The 16,109-nt window shown below is 44.5% G+C and overlaps 1 protein-coding gene across 1 annotated transcript in view; it reads right to left on the reverse strand.

Annotated features, from left to right (window-relative positions):
* Nucleotides 1-16,109, reverse strand: part of Magt1 (magnesium transporter 1) — a 54,464-nt gene that overhangs the window by 31,100 nt on the left and 7,255 nt on the right. The window lies entirely within an intron of this gene.

The raw sequence follows: 16,109 nt of genomic DNA on the forward strand, positions 1-16,109 counted from the left end.
AGGGATATTCTAAAAATAAATAAATAAAAGCAACTAAATGTATTAGCTCCTTTCAGTTCAGACAACACTGGTTCACATTTTTCATCATTTTAGTTTTTGTTTAAGACAGCTAACCACCAGCTCCCCAGTTACTTTCTAAAGCATTATAAAATACAATTATCTTCAAACTACTGCTTAAAGTGAGAGCAATTAAGTGTATCTTCTAAAAATAAATGAAGACAAATCACAACAGATGAAATAATTTTAAACTTCTACATAAAATTACATGAACACAGCCTGGAATTTCACAATTGGATGTTAGAACAAGGGGTGGTAGTACACACATGCAGACATATCTACTTGCAAGTATGAGGCAGAAGAGTTGCTTAAGCTAGAATTTCAAGGCCAGTGAGGCAACATGGTGAGAGTCTATCTCAAAAAAAAAAAAAAAAAAAAATAAGCTGGGCGACAGGGGAGCACGCCTTTAATCCCAGCACTGGGAGGCAGAGGCAGGAAGATTGCTGTGAGTTCGACACCAGCCTGGTCCACAGAGCGAGATCCAGGACAGGCACCAAAACTACATGGAGAAATCCTGTCTCAAACAAACAAAACAAAACAAAACAAAACGGCAAAATAAGCCAGGCGGTGATGGCTCATGCCTTTAATCCCAGCACTTGGGAGGCAGAGACCAGCCTGATCTACAGAACCAGTTCCAGGACAGCCCCGGGGGCTATACAGAGAAACCTTGTCTCAAAAATCAAGAAAAAAGCAAAATACCTAATATTTTTACTATATCTTAAATTAAGTAAGCCTAGCTTGGTTTTATAGAGAAAATACCATTTAGAATATGTACATGTCAGGCAGTTAATTCTGTTAAAAATATAAATTTCTAGTTTCATCTTCCAATAAGACTTGACTGAGTAGATCTAGGGAAAATTTCAAGAATATGGAATTCTAACACATACCCCAAATGAGTCTTCAGATCAATGGTTCTCAACCTTCCTAATGCTGTGACCCTTTAATATAGCTTTTCATGTTGTGGTGATCCCCAATCAAAATTATTGTCATTGCTACTTCATAACTGTAATTTTGATACTGTTATGAATCTTAATATAACTAGCCAATATGCAGGGTATCTGATATTGTGACCCCAAAGGGGTTGAGACTCATAGATTGGGAACACTGAAGTTTGAGACCCACAGCTCTACATTCTCATTTTGTTTTGGTTTGGTGCAACAGGGTCTCATGTATCCCAGTCTGGCCTGGGACTAACTATGTAGCTGAGGCTGGCCTTGAACTGATGGTTCTCTTCCCCCATCTCTAAAATGCTGGGATTACAGGTGGATAACACCATGCTCCACTCTTAATTTTAAAAAAAATTACGTTGTAATTCTTATGAGTAGAGATAATGTGTTATATAAATTTCCATGTATAACATAAAATTAAATAAGCATTAAGTAGTTCAAATGAATAGGAAAATTACAACCACTTATAGGAAACTACAGCTTTATTTTCCCAGAATGGATGAAAGATGTGATAATCTAGAGAACTAAAAAAACGATTTTAAAAAAGAGAGAGATTCTGTTTCTTTTCCTTTTTGGTTTTTCAAGACAGGGTTTCTCTGTGTAGTCCTGACCGTCCTGGACTAGCTCTGTAGACCACTCTGGCCTCGAACTCACAGAGATCTGTGAGTGCTGTGATTAAAGGGTGTGCACCACACCCAGCCTAAAAACAGAGGCTTTTTATTTTTAATTATGTGTATATAAGCATGTCTGTGGTGCAAGTGTCCAGAGTCCACAACAAATTATGGGATCCCCTGAAACTGGAGTCACAGGCAGTTATGAGCAGCCTGATGTAGATGCTAGGAACAAAAGTCAAGTCCTCTGAAAGAGCAGGAAGCACTCTTAGCCACTAAGCCTCTCTCCAGTCTAGAAATATAACACCTTAATAATTATTTTTATCTTTCTGAGATTTTTTAAAAAAAGATTTACTTATTTATTATGTATAGTGTTCTGTTTGCATGTATCCCTGCAGGCCAGAAGAGGGAGACAGGTATCATTACAGATGGTTGTGAGCCACTATATGGGTGCTGGGAATTGAACTCAGGACCTCTGGAAGAGCAGCCAGTGCTCTTAACCACTGAGCCATCTCTCCAGCCCCCATCTTTTTGAGATTTTTTTAAAATGTGTATGAATGAGTGTTTTGTCAGCATGTATGCATGTGTATTATGTGTGTGCCTCATACCCTCAGAGGTCAGAAGAGGGCATTAAAAGAAGCTAGGAGCTACCATTTGGGTGCTTGGAACCTGGGTCCTATGCAAGAGTAAGTGCTCCTAACCTGAGTCATCTCTCCAGGCCCACTTTTTTTTGTTTTGTTTTGTTTTTTTGAGACAGGGTTTCTCTGTGTAACATCCCTGGCTGTCCTGAAACTCACTCTGTAGACCATGCTGGCCTCAAACTCACAGATATCCTCCTGGCTCTGCCTCCCAAGTGTTGGGATTAAAGGTGTGCTGTAGTTAGAGTTTTCCTGCCTGGCTCAGAGTCAGGACAAATCTCTTTCACCCGCCAGGCCCATAGACGCTCAGAACCAACCAAGTGTCTCTCTCCCAGCCTTTACTTCCCAGATTCTCCTCATCCTTGTCCCGCCTACCCTATCCTCCTGCCTGGCTACTGGCCAATCAGCACTTTATTAATTTTAACCAATCAGAGTGACACATTAGACATACAGAAAACCCCACAGCACTTCCCCTTTTCTTTTTTTCAAAAAGCAAGGTTTTAACTTTTATATAGTAAAATTTCAGATAACAAAACAATTATCAAGCAAGAATTACAGTTACAATATTAAAGAAGATACCCTATCTATCTTATATTTGTGAGTCTAAGGTTTTATATCTAACTTATCTTTTATCATAACTGAGGAAATTATAACTATCTAGTCTTCAACCACATCAAAGACCTCAGAAGGATATAATATTACCTGAGAACCGGGAGAAGGATGCAAGCAACTTTCGGGAGTCTTGCAGGGTAGACAGAGACAGCTGGCAGCCTGGACAGTCACCTAATGTTCCTTTGTAAAGTTGGGGCATCTGTCTTCAGCCCACAGGGCCAGAGTCTCTTGGTCACTCTCTCAGTTTCCTCTGTGAAGCAGGAACCTGAAGGACCATTTTGTCAAGCAATGTTCAGTGGTCACCTTTCTATGGGTCCTGGCATGTCCAGTCGATCAAGCAGTCCAGGCAAGAACAGTTTCTTGCCCACATGGCTATTTTTGCCAAGGTGAAGTGTAGAGAGCTGCACACAGCCGCACCCATAAGATGGCGCCGGCTTCCGCCCCCACCTTCCCGATGGTGAGTGCTCTCGGGAGTAAACAACTCCATATTTGGCTTAGTCCTAGGATCTGGCTTGCTTCCGTGAACCTGGACCTATCCGCAGTACCCACGTGGCAGGCTGGGGTTGGCCACCCAGGGACTATTTAGGTCGTAGGCGGGCTTTCCCAGGGGTCAGAAGATTGTTCAAGGTTCCTGAGTAAACTGCTGAAAGAAGAGCTCGGTGTTGCGTCTTCCTTGCTGGTTGAGGCGGTCGTGACAAGTGGTGGCCCGTACGGGGAACTTCACTACTTTCAACGAGGGCTCAGAACTTTCTGCAGTCAGGGCAGTGCACTGGTAAGTTCCCAGGTAAGGTGGGAATCCGCGACAAAAGCGGGGCTAAAGGAATTCCTGGGTGAATTGGGAACCCGCGACAAAAGTGGGGCTAAAGCAAATCCCAGGCAAATTGGGAACCTGCGACAAAAGCAGGGTTAAAGGAATTCCCGGGTGAATTGGGAACCCGCGACAAAAGCGGGGCTAAAGGAAATCCCAGGCAAATTGGGAACCCGTGACAAAAGCAGGGAGGTTTTTGCTCTTCTCTGTAGACAAAGAGAGAGTAAAAGTGAAACATTGTTTAAAAGGTTGAAAAGTTTTAGACATGGGAGCTTCTACTTCGCACCCATTTTTTTTTGGCTCTTAATGACCTGCTTAGATCTAAAGACCTAAAGGTTAAGAAAAAACACAAATGCTGGAACAAGCCTATGTAGATCTGGTGAAAATGCTTGAAGGGAGGGAGCTGTTTATAGCCCCTGAAAAGGTACAAAAGGATAAAATTATTAATTATTTAGGAGCAAAGGTTAATGAGAGATGTATCATCCCACAGAAGGTGGAATTGAGAAAAGATAATTTATGAACCCTAAATGATTTTCAAAAATTGTTAGGAGATATAAATTGGATTAGATGTTATTTAAAGTTACCAAATTATGACTTAAAGCCTCTTTACAACATCTTAAATGGGGATTCTGCATTAGATTCTCTGAGACAATTAATTGAGGAGGAACAGAAGTCTTTACAAAAGGTAAAAAAGAGGTTACAGGGTGCCTTCTTACAGAGGTTACAAGAAGGTAAAGACATTCTCCTGTGCATCCTTCCTACCTATTACCAGCCCACCGTGTTGTTATGGCAGGATGGGCCATTATTCTGGATTTATTCCAAGATTTCGCCAACTAAATCCATTGAACGTTACCCTACTGTCGTGGCAAACCTTGCCATGATTGGAATCCAACAATGCCTACAGTATTTTGGGGTCGCTCTGGTTACCATTATAGTGCCTTATACCAGTCGTCAAGTTCAAACATTGTGTGCTACAATAGATGATTGGGCCATTTTGCAATGTAGCTTTACTGGATGCATGGATAACCATTACCCCAAACACCCACTATTAGAGTTCTTTAAGGAACACCCGGTGATATTGCCTAGGATAACGTCATCGCAGCCCATCCTTAATGCCCTAAATGTGTTTACAGATGGATCTAAGACTGGATGTGGCGTGTACATGATAGATACACAAGAGCCTGTACAACACCAATTTCAACCTGGCTCCCCTCAGATTGTAGAATTGAAGATAGTGATTGAAGCCTTTAAGGCTTGTCCTTTTCCTTTTAATTTGATATCAGACTCTGCCCTCAAAATTTTGGAAGTAGCTGGACCTGTTAAAAGCTCCAGTCCGGTCTTCATTTTGTTTCAACAACTGCAACAATTGATTTGGCATAGGAAGTCCTGCTTTTATCCCCAACATATTAGAGCTCATACAGGCCTGCCAGGGCCCCTGAGCAAAAGTAATGATATAGTAGATCAATGGACTCGAAAGGAATGGATATTCATTAGCTCTGCCTTAGACAGAGCCAGAACTTTTCATGAAACATTTCACGTCAATGCAAAAACGTTACAACAAAAGTTTCAACTTTCTCGAGCTGATGCTCGACAAGTGATTCTAGATTGCCTTCAATGTGTAGTTTATCAACATCCGCCTAGTATTGGGGTAAATCCCCGGGGTCTACTCCCGCTTAAGGTTTGGCAAATGGATGTGACACACATCTCTGAATTTGGACACATAAAATATGTGCATGTGTCTGTGGACACCTGCTTAGGTGTTATGCATGCCACACCTTTGACTGGAGAAAAGGCATGCAATGTTATTGCCCATTGTTTGGAGGCCTGGGCGGCCTGGGGAAAACCTCATCAACTTAAGACTGACAATGGACCTGCTTACATGGGACAACAGTTTGCCTCCTTCTGTCATCAGATGGAGGTGCAACTTGTACATGGCTTGCCCTACAATCCCCAAGGTCAAGGCATTGTGGAACGTGCTCACCGCACATTAAAAGAATGCCTGCAAAAACAAAAAGGGGGAATAGGCCGCGGCCATACCCCAAAGGAAAGACTTTCTCTTGCTTTATTTACCATCAATGTTTTAAATTTGGATGCTCAGGGCCATTCCGCAGCGGATAGGCATCATGAGTCTCATGGTACAGCTAAAGGAATGGTAAAATGGAAAGATGTGTTGACAGGGCTCTGGCGCGGGCCCGATCCCGTGCTGACATGGACACGAGGTTCTGTTTGTGTTTTCCCTCAGGATCAACAAGATCCGGTGTGGGTGCCCGAATGCCTCACTAGAAGAGTCCAGTATGGGGAAATCCACGATGGTCGAAATGACGATCCTCCTGCTCTTCCTCATAACAATGCAGCCAGGAATGCTGGAAAAAAGATGGGGGATACTTTCCGTGTTCCCAAGACCGATGCCAGTTCGACAACCTGATGGAACAGCTGAGGGTGGCTAATTGTCACAGTGAACTCAACCCGGGTGGATGCTGGACTGGCAAAAGGATTATCTACATGGATCTCTAATGCCATGAATCATCTCAAGGAGTGGGCGGGCTTGGGAGCCTTAGCAGGCCTTTTGGTGCTGGTCTCCCTGGCTTGCCTGTGGTGCATCTGCAGAGTCAGGGCCTCTCAACAGCGTAATACAGCCATGATCATACAAGCCTTTACTGCCATAGAGGCAGGACAGTCCCCTCAGGCCTGGCTGGACACCCTTAAAGATTATTGAAGTGCAGGATGCGAGGCTGGTGCACTGCACTCGGGGCACATGCCGTGATCAAGTTCCGAGAAGAGCATGTCTGATTGCATGTGGGTTGATACCCCAGTTCCCACCTCTGCAAAAAAGGGTATCGGACAGGTCAAATGTTCTCTGGGTGGATGACACCTGGACAAACACCAGTACATTGTCCTAAATTTTTTCCGTAGAGATCGGACCTCTACTCTTGCCTGCTTGTTTATAATAAAAAAGGGGGAACTGTAGAGAGCGGTGCACAGCCACACCCATAAGATGGCGCCGGCTTCCGCCCCCACCTTCCCAATGTTGAGTGCTCTTGGGAGTAAACAACTCCATATTTGGCTTAGTCCTAGGATCTGGCTTGCTTCTGTGAACCTGGACCTATCCACAGTGCCCACGTGCCAGGCTGGGGTTGGCCACCCAGGGACTATTTAGGTCGTGGGCAGGCTTTCCCCGGGGTCAGAAGATTGTTCAAGGTTCCTGAGTAAAATGCTGAAAGAAGAGCTTGGTGTTGCGTCTTCCTTGCTGGTCGAGGCGGTCGTGACAGTGAAGATAAGATATGAAGTGTCTTCAATGCCCATCCTCCTCTCTGAAGTAAATCAGTGTTGCCAGGAGCAGACATGTCTCACTGTCCAGAAAGTCTAAATTTTAAAAATATTTTAAATGCCATATTCTGTAGGTCTTTGAAGTATTTGAAGATTACTTATCTATCTGAAATATCTCTATATATACCTAGGAGACTTAACATGGCTACGAGTATGATTATCATAGATGACTAATCTATTTTTAATTATCCATCAAAATTTAAAATGAGCTATACAAACATAATACCTTAAACATGAGAATATACACACAGTATAACAAAATTAACTTTAAGTTTGTATCAATAGACTAAAATCTATACCAATGTAAAACATTTTAAACAAGTTGTTGCTCTTTAGAAGTTCCTTAATCTACCCTTTTATCCTATTATATCTATATCATAACCCCCTTTCTTCTTTAGAAAGAGATTGCAGTTATAATCAACCTGCTTTAAATAAAAATATTGTTTTTTTTTTTCTGTCCCACACCAGAGGGCTCTTCTGATTTGGGACACAAAAATCTCTTAACCTTTTTTTTTTTTTTTAAGCAATATGTCTGGGTTTAGAGAAGGAGTGAGCCAATTCTATCTCCAAAGCCAGCTTGATAATTTTGGGAAATTGGGCGTAGTTTCTCTTACTACTTCCTGCTAGAGGGGGGCGCTGTATCTTATGGGGACACAAAGAAAATTTTAGGATTAGAGAGTAGTCCGTGAGGGTACTACTCTGAGCCAGTTGCCTTGAATCCATTCTGGATGTTGGATCATCTGGGCCATGGTGTCATCGGAGACCATTCAGGTGGTCTTTCAGGCGGTCTTGGCTGATCAAACTTGATGTATCTTAATCTGGAACAAATCCACAGCCTCTGGCTTTCTGTGGAAACAAAAGCAGAGACTCTTTTCCAAAGCAACATGTCCTTTTATCCAAATTTTGAAGTCAAGGAACCTTTAAAATTTACATATTTGTTTAACTCAACAGCTTTTACAATCAAATCTTTTTCTGTAGTTAAAAATCCCAAAGACAACACAAACCAGATTTTCTGTGTAATATCCATCTTTGTAAGACTAAAACGCCGCTGTGGCTGCTGGCTCCGCCCACCTCAGCTTCCCAACATGGCGGTGGTACAGTTTACTGCCAGCTCTGGGTCTGGAGCCATGTGTACCACCAACTATCAGAAGCAGTTCTGTCAAAGCAGTGCATAGCCCAGAAACTTTTTTTTTAAACAGGCAAAGGCTAAATCCACCATGCAGCAGAGTAAAGTGTCGCTTGTAGACTCCTCATTCCCACCACACTGCAGGAACCCGCCATAGTAGCTCACACCGGCATACACCCCATGGCACTCCACAGCACTCATGCACCGCCACCTCCTGGCTCCAGCCCCACAACTTAATAATTCTTACACACTTCTTTCACACTTTTGTCTTCTCTACTACTCTATGGATATTTTTAAAGGTCTATTTGTTTATATATTTTATTTATGAGTGCTTTGTCTGCATGTATGCCTGTACACTAGGAGAGGGCACCAGATCCTATTATAAATTATTGTGAGCCACCATGTTGTTGCTGGCAATTGAACTCAGAAGCTTTAGAAGAGCAGAGCAGCCAGTGCTCTCAACCACTGAGCCATCTCTCCAGCCCCCATAGGTTTGTTTTTAAGACAAGATCTCACCATACAGCCTTCATTGTCCTGTAATTCCCTAAAGACTGGAATTAAAGGCTTGCGTGTGCCACCGCCACCACCAAGCGCTCTTGTTCAATTTAAATAGAAAAGTTTTAGTTCTATTTTCTTACCTCTCTTTTGAGACTTGGTCTCCCTTTGTGGCTCTATCTGGCAGTCAACCCATGTAGCTGAGTCATGGTTTAACCTTATGATCTTCTTGCCTTGGTCTCCCAAGTGTGTGCTAGGATTATGGCCATTCACTCTCAGAAAGCTAGCTTTCATCTCTTCCATTATGTAGCCCTGGGTAACCTTGAACTTTACTATGTAGACAAGGCTGGCCTTAAGCTTACAGAGATCCTACCACTTCTGACTCTCAAGTCCTGTTGTAACAAGTATGCACCACCACACCCAGGCATATTTATCTCCACTAGTTCCTCGCCAAGAAGCCTGAGTCTTTACCAAGCCAGTGGTGGTGGTACATGCCTTTAATCCCAGCATCCTAGGGACAGAGGCAAGTGGACTTCTGTGAGTTCCAGGACAGCCAGAGCTTCAAAGAGAAACCCTGTCTCGGAAAAAAAAAACCCACAAACTTTACATACTATGAATACTGTCACTACCATCTCCCAATGGAAATGGAATACAGAAATCTATTACCATTTAGAACTAAAACTAGCTCTGTCATTCAAAGTAAAATTTCAGAAGCATCACCAGTCTGGATTTCTCTAAAATATACCCCCCCCCCCCCCCCCCATCTCTTTCTTCAAAATCTTGATTGTTTGTCTGTTCTAGTCCATCAGGGCTTACTCATTTAAAAAAAATCTTATTTTTAGCTTTCTTACTCATTTAACTGTTATTCAGCAAAAAATTTATAACTCTGCCCTTCAATTAAAACTGAACAGATCTGGAAACATAACTGACAGATAATTACTGAGACAGACTGTGAGCAGGGAAGAGAGCATTTTTAATCCCTTTGCCATCTGCTTCATTCTCAGTTTACCTACTTCCTAAACACAGCTAAAATTCATCCACATCTCTTTCTTTGATGCTTTTGGAGGGGAGGGGAGGAGAGGGCAGGGCTGCCTCAGTTTTTTAGCACTGTTTTGTTTCTGTACTAGATACTGTCTACAAAACTACTATTTCTTTAAAAGTTATTTGTCAGCTGGGTGGCACACGCCTTTAATCCCAGCACTCGGGAGGCAGAAGCAGGTGGATCTCTGTGAGTTCAAGGCCAGCCTGGTCTCTAAAGTGAGTTCCAGGAAAGGCACAAAGCTACACAGAGAAACCTTGTCTCAAAAAAAAAAAAAAAAAAAAAAAAAAAAAAGAAAGAAAGAAAGAAAAAAAAGAAAGAAAATCCAGAGAGAATCTATGGTCTGGGCTCATCTCATTTAATTTTCACAAAACCCAAATAATGGGATTTCCCCCAAAATCTGCTGCCGATGAAAACAAGACTCAGCAACTTGCTCCAGTTTAGTTGATTGGATTAAAGCAAATCCTCTTTACAGTTTGACAACCAAGAAGCAGGAGGACAGCCATTCAAACATTATCATGATCATTTTTATCATGCTTTGGTATTCCTGCATCTATCCCTTTTCATATTTTCTATCACTTTGCATTTTGGTTAGGGTTTCTTTTGCTTCAATAAAACATCAAGACCAAAAGCAACTAAGGGGAGAAAAAGATTTATTTATTTCACTTCTACATTGTTGGTCATCATCAAAGGAATTCAGCTCCTAACTCCAGGATCCTGCCCTGTTTGAATTCCTGTCCTTACTTCCTTTCATGATGAACTGTGGTATGGAAGTGTAAGACGAATAAATAAACCTTCTCATCCCCAAGTTGCTTTGGTCATAGTGTTTTAACAAAGCAATAGTAACCCTGACGAAAACACTGGGGACATATAGATCAGCTGGTAAGACATTGAACTGGCATCTGTAAAATACCTAGCTTCAGCCCTCAGTACTCCCTCAGCACTGGTGGGAAGGAGGCTAATGTTGGCTATACAGTGAGTTCAAGATGAGTGCAGGCACAAGTCAACACACACAAAAGGTTGTAGACACTCTCAGGTAAATAGGGATATCATGGTAGAGAAAGGGAAAAAGTTCCTCCAGCAAAGTCATACATGTGGAGACATTTGTACAAGTGTAGAAGATCAGGAAAGGCAGACCGTTTAGTATACCTTATACAGAAAGAAGGCTTATGGCTAGGTGATGGTGGTGCAGAGAGGCAGGCAAAATGGATCAATGGGTAAAGGTGATTGTGGCTAAGTCTGATTGCCTGTATTCAGTCCCTGGAATCCAAGTGGTGGAAGGAGAGAACCAACTCTCACCAGCTGTCCCCTGAATGCCACACATGCACCAAGGTACATGTGCACACATACTTGCATGTATACACATAGACACACACATAAAATAAGTGAATAAAAGTTTTAAAAATACTAACAGACTTATATTCAAGTACTTATAGCTACAATACCTGACAGACTGGAAGAGGGAAAGAGAGTTAATTGTGTGTGTGTGTGTGTGTGTGTGTGTGTGTGTGTGTGTGTGTGTGTGTGTTTAAAATTCTTCAAAGCAACACTGATGATAGAAGGAGGCTTTCATTCACCAAGAGACTTGGATAAAGACATTTACAGAAGTGCCGAGCAGCAGTGGTACATGCCTATAATCCCAGCACTTGGGAGGCAGAGCCAGGCGGATCTCTGTGAGTTCCATGCCAGCTTAGTCTACAGAGCGAGATCCAGGATAGGTACCAAAACTACACAGAGAAACCCTGTCTTGATAAACAAACAAACAAACAAAAAAAAACCAACCAACCAAACAAACAAACAAAAAGACATTCACAGCAGCTCTCCAACATGGCCAGGACTACAGATAACTAATAGAAGTGCAGATACATAAATTGGACTATACACACTCAATGAAATATCACACAATAATTTTCTAGGCGTGGTAGTGTCTGCCTGCAACAACAGTATTAGAGGAAGAGACAGAATCATGGGCTCTAACCCAGATTGGGCTACAGACTAAGTTCCAAGCCAGTGTACATTAAACAGTGAGACTGTCACAAAAAGAAGCCGACAAGCCAGGTGTTGTCGAACACGTTTTTAAATTCCGGCACTCAGGAGGCAGAGGCAGGCAGATCTCAGTGAGTTTGTAGCTAGCCTGGTTGACATGACATAGTGAGTTCCAGGCCAGTAGGAGCTATGTAGACCCCTTGAGGGTAGGGAGACAGAACGATAATTTACTTCCTAGGTGGTGGCATACAGTTAACACCAGTACTTGTGAGGTGGAGTCAGAAGCATCAGGAGTTCAAACCAGCTTTGGCTACATAATGAGTCTGAAGGCAGCCTGGGCTACACGAGAAACCAGAGGGAGGGGGAAAGAGGGAGGAAGGGAGGGAGGGGAAGAAGGAGGGGAGGGGGGGAGGGAGGCGGGGGGGGGGAGGGAAACTATACAGCAATTTAAAAAGTAAGCAAGTAAGCTGACAGGTGATGGTGCACGCCTGTAATTCTAGCACTGTAGAGGTGGAAGCAAGAACATCAGATCAGATCAGTCATAGTTACACAGCCTGTGCTATATGAGATCCATGTTAAAAAAAAAAAACACAAGCAAAGCCTCGAAAATAACGACTACCTTACAACATAGATGACTCTCACTGGCATAATGGACCCTCTAAAGACAGTAATCCCATTATCTGTCCCAGAGTCTTATAGAATGTTTCCATAGCCAAGTCTAGAGATAAAGTAATGTGCCCTTACCTTAATTCCAGAGAGACTCTATCTCAGCACACAGAAGGTGGTAGATATCAGGCAGTATTACCTAAGGCTAGACCATAAAGTCTTGCTCTTTCACCTTGCTCTCAGGATGGTCCTTTCTTAGAAGGAGCCACCATGCTGTACGGAAACCCAAGAAGCTCAGGAAAGACCCACATGCATGAGCAGTAAGCCTGAGTAAGCTGAACTGCTGTAGCTGAGCCGCTCACCAAGAGCAGTACACACACTTGTCCACCACATCCCTTCCTGATCTGTCCATTCCAAATGGGTAATTCGCTTTCTTCCCATCTGCATGTTCTCCTCATCTCCAAATATGTAAGCAACTTATGATGTTTAAAGAGCAGGCATGGTGGACACATCTGCAATCCTAGCCTTTGGGAAGTGGGAGAAGGGGATCAAGAAGTCCAAGGACAGCCTGGGCTACCCAGTGAGCTACAGGACAACCTGGGCTACAAACTGAGACCCTGCTTCACAAAACAACAAAGATTGGGAGCTGGAGAGATGGCTCAGTAGTTAAGCAAATATATTGCTTTTGCAGAGGACCCAAGTTAGATTCCCAGATATATTATAAATTATGAAAGGTTAACATCTCTAAAATATAAACTCTAACAAATGACAAAAAACAAAAAAAGAAAGAAAGAAAGAAAGAAAGAAAGAAAGGAGAAAAACATGTAAAAGCTCAAATCAACGAAGATGAGAGGATAGGGATATTACAAAGTTACTTTAAAAATTCAAAGTTAAGGAATACCAGTGAGTGTAAGGTGTGGTGGCCCATGCCTTTAATCCCAGCACTCAGGAGGCAGAGGCAGGAAGAATGCTGAGTTCTAGGCCAGACTCGTTTACACAGCTTTTCAGAACAGACAGGGCTGTTACACAAAGAAACCCTATCTTGAAAGATGAAAGAGGAGGGTTGGAGATTTAACTCGGTGGTAGAGCAGTTGCCTAGCAAGAGCAAGGTCCTGGGTTCGATCCTCAGATCTGCAGAGAGGCAGAGAGTTAATTGCAGGTGTATTTTTTTTTAATTCTTCAAAGCAACACTGATGATAGAAGGTGGCTTTCATTCACCAAGAGACTTGGATAATGACATTTACAGGAGTGCTGGGCAGCAGTGGTACATGCCTTTAATTCCAGCACTTGGGAGGCAAAGCCAGGCGGATCTCTGTGAGTTCGAGGCCAGCCTGGTCTACACATCTGTTCCAGGGCTGTTACACTAAGAAACCCTGGGTTCATTCCTCAGAAAGGCAGGAAGGGGCGATGCGGGAAGGGACAAAGTGGGAAGGGGCAGGAAGAGGCAAGGCAGGAGGAGGCAGGAAGAGGCAATGGGGGGAAGAGGTAACAAGAGGCAAGGCAAGAAGAGGCAAGAAGAGGAAACAAGGGGCAAGGCAGGAAGAGGAAAGGCAACAAGAGGCAAGGCAGGAAAAGGCAACAAGAGGCAAGGCAGCAAGAGGCAACAAGAGGCAAGAAGAGGTAACAAGGAGCAAGGCAGGAAGAGGCAGAAAGAGGCAACAAAAGGCAAGGCAGGAATAGGCAACAAGAGGCAATTCAGGAAGAGGCAACAAGAGGCAAGGCGGGATGAGGCAACAAGAGTCAAGGCAGGAAGAGGCAGAAAGAGGTGACAAGAGGCAACAAGAGGCAGGGCAGGAAGAGGCACAAAGAAGTGACAAGAGGCAACAAGAGGCAAGGCAGGAAGAGGCAAGGTGGGAAGAGGCACCAAGAGGCACCAAGAGGCAAGGCAACAAGAGGCAAGGCAGGAAGAGGCAACAAGAGGCAAGGCAGGAAGAGGCAACAAGAGGCAGGAAGAGGCAACAAGAGGCAAGGCAGGAAGAGGCAACAAGAGGCAATAAGAGGCAACAAGAGGCAGGAAGAGGCAAGAGGCAAGGCAGGAAGAAGCGACAAGGGGCGACAGGAGGCAACAGGAGGCAAGGCAGGAAGAGGCAAGGCAACAAGAGGTGAGGCAGGAAGAGGCAACAAAAGGAAAGAAGAGGCAACATGAGGCAGGAAGAGGCAACAAGAGGCAGGAAGAGGCAAGGCAGGATGAGGCAACAAGAGGCAAGGCAGGAAGAGGCAGAAAGAGGTGACAAGAGGCAAGGCAGGAAGAGGCGAGGCAACAAGAGGCAGGAAGAGGCAAGGCAACAGGAGGCAAGGCAGGAAGAGGCAACAAGAGGTAAGGTGTTAGGGACCAAAATGTCAGGAATCAAACATGAACCATGGAAAGTACTAGCTAGACCAGAGAACAAGTCATAAGCCCCTTCCCAGAGCAGAAACCAGAGGCCTCCAAAGATAAGAGAACATCCCACAGTCAGGTGCCATGACAACCGAAAGTAAAGAGCATTCCAGGGTCAGGTAGCCTAGCAACAGAATAAACTGCTCCTGACCAGTGACCTTAGCCAACATCTCGCAGTTGCACGATCTGCCTCACACGTCTTGCACCCCTTCCATGTTCTACACACCCCTTTTCCCTTTCCCTCCTTCCTGCCCCTTCCCCTCTTATGCTATATAAACCATGTGGAGAGAAATAAAGATTGGCGGCTTGATCAGAATTCTGTCTTGCTGTCTGTCTTTTCGTGTCGCCCTTCCCTTTCATTCTCTCCCACAGGTGGGTCGCTCCCCCCCCCCCCCCCCCCCCCCCCCCCGTTGAAACCCCGCTGGCCGGGGCAGTAAGGCAGGAAGACACAACAAGAGGCAAAAACAGGCAGAAAGAGGCAACAAGAGGCAGGAAGAGGCAGTAAGAGGCAACAAGAGGCAACAAGAGGCAACAAGAGGCAAGGCAGGAAGAGGCAACAAGAGGCAAGGCAGGAAGAGGCAACAAGAGGCAAGGCAGAAAAGAGGCAACAAGAGGAAAGGCAGAAAGAGGCAACAAGAGGCAAGGCAGGAAGAGGCAACAAGAGGCAGCAAGAGGCAACAAGAGGCAACAAGAGGCAAGGCAGGAAGAGGCAACAAGAGGCAAGGCAGGAAGAGGCAACAAGGGGCGACAAGAGGCAACAAGAGGCAAGGCAGGAAGAGGCAAGGCAACAAGAGGCAACAAGAGGCAGCAAGAGGCAACAAGAGGCAAGGCAGGAAGAGGCAACAAGAGGCGGCAGGAAGAGGCAACAAGAGGCAGCAAGAGGCAACAAGAGGCAGCAAGAGGCAACAGGAGGCAGCAAGAGGCAACAAGAGGAAAGGCAGGAAGAGGCAAAGCAACAAGAGGCAAGGCAGGAAGAAGCAACATGAGGCAACAGAGGCAAGGCATGAAGAGGCAGCAAGAGGCAGGAAGAGGCGACAAGAGGCAACAGGAGGCAAGGCAGGAAGAAGCAACATGAGGCAACAAGAGGCAAGGCAAAAAGAGGCAAGGCAACAAAGAGGCAAGGCAGGAAGAGGCAACAAGAGGCAGGAAGAGGCGACAAGAGGCAACAAGAGGCAAGGTAGGAAGACACAACAAGAGGCAGGAAGAGGCAACAACAAGAGGCAGCAAGAGGCAGCAAGAGGCAACAAGAGGCAAGGCAGGAAGAGGCAACAAGAGGCAACAAGAGGCAAGGCAACAAGAGGCAAGGCACGAAGAGGCAACAAGAGGCAGGAAGAGGTAAGGCAGGAAGAGGCAGGAAGAGGCAACAAGAGGCAGCAAGAGGCAACAAGAGGCAAGGCAGGAAGAGGCAACAAGAGGCAACAAGAGGCAAGGCAAAAAGAGGCAAGGCAACAAGAGGCAAGGCACGAAGAGGCAAGGCAAC

This window comes from Onychomys torridus, chromosome X (assembly GCF_903995425.1).
Source record: "Onychomys torridus chromosome X, mOncTor1.1, whole genome shotgun sequence".
Classification (NCBI taxonomy): domain Eukaryota; kingdom Metazoa; phylum Chordata; class Mammalia; order Rodentia; family Cricetidae; genus Onychomys; species Onychomys torridus.